A 6,000-nucleotide genomic window follows, 5' to 3' on the forward strand; every position below is an offset into this window, starting at 1 on the left:
TCTCCGTGATATTGTCCACAAAGATCCAACATCACCAATTTTGTATGACACAATATCTTTATGAGTGTCTCCAGAAGTTGTGCCCAGTCTGCCTAGCGGAAGATAACACCCTCCCACAGCCTTTCCTAGTTATTGAAGAGGGTCTCCGGCACTTGCTTAAATCGATCTACGAGGCTTTTGAATCCTCTGCATGAGCATTTGCTACAGCCATAGCAGCCAAGCGCCTGGCTTGGCTAAAAGCAAGTGCAATTTGTGATGTTGTTCATGAGAAATTGGCTGATATTCCATGCGGGGGCGATAATTTATTTGGGGACAAGTTCGGGGAAACGGTGTCCCACTTGAAGGAGCAGAGCACAGCCGTACTCTCTCTCACCATCCCCTCAGACACTCACAAACCCCATCAAAGGTTCTATCCCTCCTACCATAGGAAGTCCTATCAATGACCATACTCCAGACCATTTATACATTACAGGTCTCAACAATATGGTCTACCCAGGCATTCCTCCCAACCCACTCAATCAAGGGACAGATCTCGGCAACAGCAACAGCAGAAACAAGCACCTGCGCACAGCAAAAGCAGTCACCTGCTTTTTTAGTGCCAAGGAGCCACCACCACCAGCGTTTATAGGAGGACGCCTACGCTTCTTCCTCAGCAATTAGGAGTCCATCACCCAGATCAATGGGTGCTCAACATAATCAGAGAAGGTTATCGCCTAAACTTCGTAACCATCCCATCCCTTCCCCACATCACTCCTCTACGGACTACATCTTCCCACTCATCATCCCTCAATACAGAGGTAACGAACCTGCAGATCCAGAAATCTATTCAAACAATCCCTCTTCAACAACAAAATCAGGGATTCTATTCCCAATACTTTCTGATTCCAAAGAAGTTGAGGGGTCTCCGTCCCATTCTGGATTTACAAAACCTCAACAAACATATCCAGAAAGGGAAGTTCAAGAATACTTCACTCAAGAACATCTTACTGCTGTTACAGCCCAACGATTGGATATGCTCCATCGATCTGAAGGATGCGTATTCCCATATACCCATGCACCATCTTCCTGGCGCTACCTCTGCATTCAAGTTCAGAACATGCACTACCAATACAAAGTTCTGCCATTTAGCCTGTCCTCAGCCCCAAGAGTATTTACGAAATGCCTAGCACTGGTGGTGGCTCATCTCAGACAACTATCGATCCAAATATTCCCTTATCTGGACGACTGGTTGCTAGTGAATTATAAGCCTTAGTTCACTACTCTTCTTATTTAGAATTCTACCACAACAAGGTCACCCTTCATCCTCACCTCACCTTCCTTCCTAAAGTGGTCTCTGTTTTTAATCTTAATCAAACCATTACTCTGCCCATTTTCAACTTCTCCACTCGCTGGACTGTAAAAGGACTCTAGCTTACTATAAACAAAGGACTCAATCTACTATGAGACCTTCTTAGCTCTTCCTTTCCTTTAATCCAAATGATCCTGGTCAACCTGTCTCAAAAAGAACCATCGCCAGTTGGTTATCACAATGCATTCTATTTTGTTACAATAAACGCTGTCAAATTTCAAAACAGGCCTCAGGCGCACCAAATACGCGCCACAGCAGCATCGGTTGCCCACTTGAACAAAGTTCCATTAATAGATATCTGCAAAGCGGCAACTTGATCGTCCATCCTCACCTTTACGTCACACTATTGTCTACAGCAACAAACGACCTCTGATGCAGCGCTGGGCACAGCAGTCTTGTCGACTCTTCAAAACCGATGAGACTGTCTACTACCATATGGGTGGCTGTCCTGGACTTCAGAAAACATACCAAATAGACACAACCCGGGAGCTTGGGACTCCCAGACAGCATGGCTAATTCAGCCCTGCTATCGACGGGAAAAAGCAAGTTTGCTTACCGTAAACGGTGTTTCCATAGATAGCAGGATGAATTAGCCATGCGATCCCTCCCTCCTCCCTAGACAGTCCCACAAAGGACACATTGTGTTTATTACCTCTCGCTTGGCTACAAAGAAACTGAGGAGAAGAGGGAAGACCACCGCGCAGCTGCACAGAGTCAAAGCTCGGTGACTCCCTGAGGAAACTCCACCTACTTGGGGTAGCGACGCTTCCTAGACAGCATGGCTAATTCATCCTGCTAACTACGGGAACACCGTTTACGGTAAGCAAACTTGCTTATTAGGCTACTGTAATGCGCTATATCTGGAGCTTCCAGTTAATGCCACACGTCCACTGCAACTAATCCAAAATGCAGCAGCATTAACACAAGCCACCGAGAACACATAACACCTACCCTTTGTTCATCACACTGGCTTCCTGTTTCTTTCCGTATTCAGTACAAAGTCCTTACTATAATTCATAACTTACTATACAATAAACCTTCAGTCTGGTTATATTCTAGTTTTTGCATTTATCAACCTAGTAGACATCTTCGTTCAATGAACAAAAATCTCCTTGATGTCCCCACATTTAAGTTAGCAAAGTTTGATCTCACCAGAAGGCATGCCTTCTCTGTTGCTGGTCCTAAACTCTGGAACACCCTGCCTGATTCACTCTAGTTAACTAAGGAATTCAAAAAAACCTAAAAACTTATCTCTTCACACTAGCCTTTGACAAAGCAGTGTAGTATTTGATTTATGTTATGTTTTTGTAAGGATGTGAACCCTGGGCCAAAATGAGAGGTGCCTCCGCCCACAGGGAGGAGCCTTGTGAGCCTCACTGTCGGTAGGTGTGGTCTCAACCAGTGGCTCAAATCCCCTGTTTTGTTTCTTTTCAAGTTGCTGAAAGGAATAAGCTCACACGTACACAAACATATGGGCACAGAGAGGAAGATACCTCATAGTGGGACTGACAGAAAGCAAAACAGATAGACATAGACAGACACCTCAAGGAGTAGTTCTATCATGAGGGAGAGTAAGGCAGCAGCCTCAAGTGGCAAAATTTTAAGTTGGCAAAAAGTGCCCCCAAAATACTCCTGCCGCGGCCATCTCACACTGCCTTCAGGCCAAAAGCAGCAGCGTGGCATCATGAGTTGCCCACAGGGTTCCCACCTGCTGTGGGCAGAAGAGAGAATCCTTGGTGTGGGCTGGTGGCATAGTTTCAATCCGCAGTGGTGTAGTTCCTGCGGCTCATCTTCAGTGATAAGGCCCCGCCCTGCAGCTTCAGTGACATGGCCCCCCCGTGGCTCATCTTCAGTGATAAGGCCCCGCCCTGCGGTGCATCTTCAGTAATAAGGCCCCGCCCTGCAGCTTCAGTGACATGGCCCCCCAAGGCTCATCTTCAGTGATAAGGCCCCGCCCTGCAGCTTCAGTGACATGTTCCCTGCGGCGCATCTTCAGTGATAAGGCCCCGCCCTGCGGTGCATCTTCAGTGACATGGCCCCCCGTGGCTCATCTTCAGTGATAAGGCCCCGCCCTGCGGTGCATCTTCAGTAATGAGGCCTCGCCCTGCAGCTTCAGTGACATGGCCCCCCGCGGCTCATCTTCAGTGATAAGGCCCCACCCTGCAGCTTCAGTGACATGTTCCCCGCGGCGCATCTTCAGTGATAAGGCCCCGCCCTGCGGTGCATCTTCAGTGACATGGCCCCCGTGGCTCATCTTCAGTGATAAGGCCCCGCCCTGCGGTGCATCTTCAGTAATGAGGCCCCGCCCTGCAGCTTCAGTGACATGGCCCCCCGTGGCTCATCTTCAGTGATAAGGCCCCGCCCTGCGGTGCATCTTCAGTAATGAGGCCCCGCCCTGCAGCTTCAGTGACATGGCCCCCCGCGGCTCATCTTCAGTGATAAGGCCCCGCCCTGCAGCTTCAGTGACATGTTCTCCGCGGCGCATCTTCGGTGATACATCTCCCCTCCTTCCCCCTGGTGGTGCATCTTCAGTGATGCGGCTCCAGTGGCAAAAGAAGAAACTATGGGACCGCTGCAGAAATGATCCGGTGAAGCTTCTTGAAAAGGCCTATAAGAGAGGGTGAGATCTTGAGTGTGTATGTGAGAGAGAAAGAGAGTGCCTGTGTGAGTCAGGGAGAGAGAAAAACGAGCCTAAGTATGTGAGAGAGAAAAAGAAAGCCTGTGCATTCATGAGAAAAAGAGAGAGCCACTGAGTGTATGAGTGCCTGTGTGTATAGAGAACCACTCAGCCTAAAAGAGTGTCTGTGTGGGAGAGAGTGCCTGTATGCTCATGTATATATGGGAGAGACAGCCACTGAGTGTGAGTCAGTGCCTATGTATGAGGGAGATGGAACCTCGAGTATGAGAGAATGTCTGTGTCTGTGAGAGAGACAGAGCTACAGTGAGAGACTGCCTGTGTGTATGTGGATGGGTGGGAGAGATAGCCACTGAGCTTATAGAAACATGGAAATGTCGTCAGAAAAGGTCCAAACGGTAATTAATGGTAAATATCTGCCATGCCATACAAGTCACTTCCATACTTATCATCAGTTTCCCAGACCAAAGTCTGGGCCCTTGTTGGTTGCTGTTTGAGTCCAATTCCCCGTCACCTCTTGCTGTTGAAGCAGAGGACAATGTTGGAGTTGCATAAAAAGTTTCAGGCTTATTGGTTAAGGGTAGTAACAGCCACATCAGCAAGTTCCCCCCATGCTTATTTGTTTTCCTAGACTGTAAAATTCAATGTCCTTGTTGGTTGCTGTCTGAATCTAATTTCCCTTTTCCTCTTTTTCTCCCTGCCGTTGAAGCAGAGAGCAATAATGGAGTTGCATCAACAGTATGAAGACTTATTGGTTAAGGGTAGTAACTGCCACACCAGCAAGTTACCCTCGTGCACTCTTTTCTTCATTTCCATCTCCATTCCAGTTTGAGAGAGTACCTCTGTGTGTGTGGGAGAGAGATTCACTGAATGTGAGACAGTACCTGTATATATGTGGGAAAGAGAGCCACTGAGCACAAAATGGTACCCGTGTATGTGTGTGGGAGAAAGTGCCACTGAGTGTGAGGGAGGCGGAGTCACTAAGCATGAGAGCATGTATGTGTGTGTGTATGTGAGAGAGAGAGGGACACTGAGCATGAGAGAGTCCTGTGTGTGTGTCTGTGTGTGAGGGACAGAGAGCTATTGATTGTGAAAAAGTGCCTGTGTATATGAGGTAGAGAAAATCACTGAACATAAGCGAGCGCCTGTATGTGTGGGAGGGGAATGGGAGGAGACAGCCACTGAGTGTGAGAGAGTACCTGCGTGTATGTGTGTGTGTGGGATAGAGTGCCACCGAGTGTGAGAGTACCTATGAGTATGAGGGAGAAAGAGCCACAGTATGAGAGAGTCCTGTGTGTATGAGAGAAAGAGAGCTACTGAGTGTGAGAGAGTGCTTGTGCGTGTGTATGTGTGTGTCCGTGAAGGAGAAAGAACCACTGAGAGTGTAACTGAGAGCTTGTGCGTATGTCATGTAGCGCTAAAGAAATGTTAAGTAGTAGTAGTAGTATATATGAGAGAGAAACAGTCAGTGAATGAGGATGACTTGTGTGAGGGAGTATGCGTGAGAATGACTATGTGTTAGAGTGTGTGTATGTGAGAGAGAATGAGCATGTGTTAGAGTATGTGTATGAAAAAGAGAGGAAAAGGTTTGTACACTGACCGTCCTCTCACTTCACCTTCCCAACTAATCCAGGACAAACTCAGGGTGGCTGGAAATCAACACTTCCCAGGTATGGAGAGAGGAGGAGGTTTTTTTTTTATCCCTATTAATTTTAAATAATTGGATGTTATTTGATGTGTCTGCTGTTTTGAAATATTTTATTGGAGTTTGATAAATCTTTAAAATTTTTTGCATGCATTTTTAATTATTGAATATTGTTCTATTCATCAGCTGATTGACATATTCTTTTTATTGGTATGGTTGATGTTTTATATTTCTTGATTGTATTTGATATTTAACAAGGAATAGTAATGATTTTTTTCCATTGTTACACTGCATACAGAGCTTGGCTTGTTGTGGTTTCCAGTTCAGATTTTCTGTTTCTATTTATATTTTATAGTCCGTTTATTCTATTTA

The sequence above is a fragment of the Rhinatrema bivittatum genome, chromosome 6 (assembly GCF_901001135.1).
Source record: "Rhinatrema bivittatum chromosome 6, aRhiBiv1.1, whole genome shotgun sequence".
NCBI classification, from domain to species: Eukaryota; Metazoa; Chordata; class Amphibia; order Gymnophiona; family Rhinatrematidae; genus Rhinatrema; species Rhinatrema bivittatum.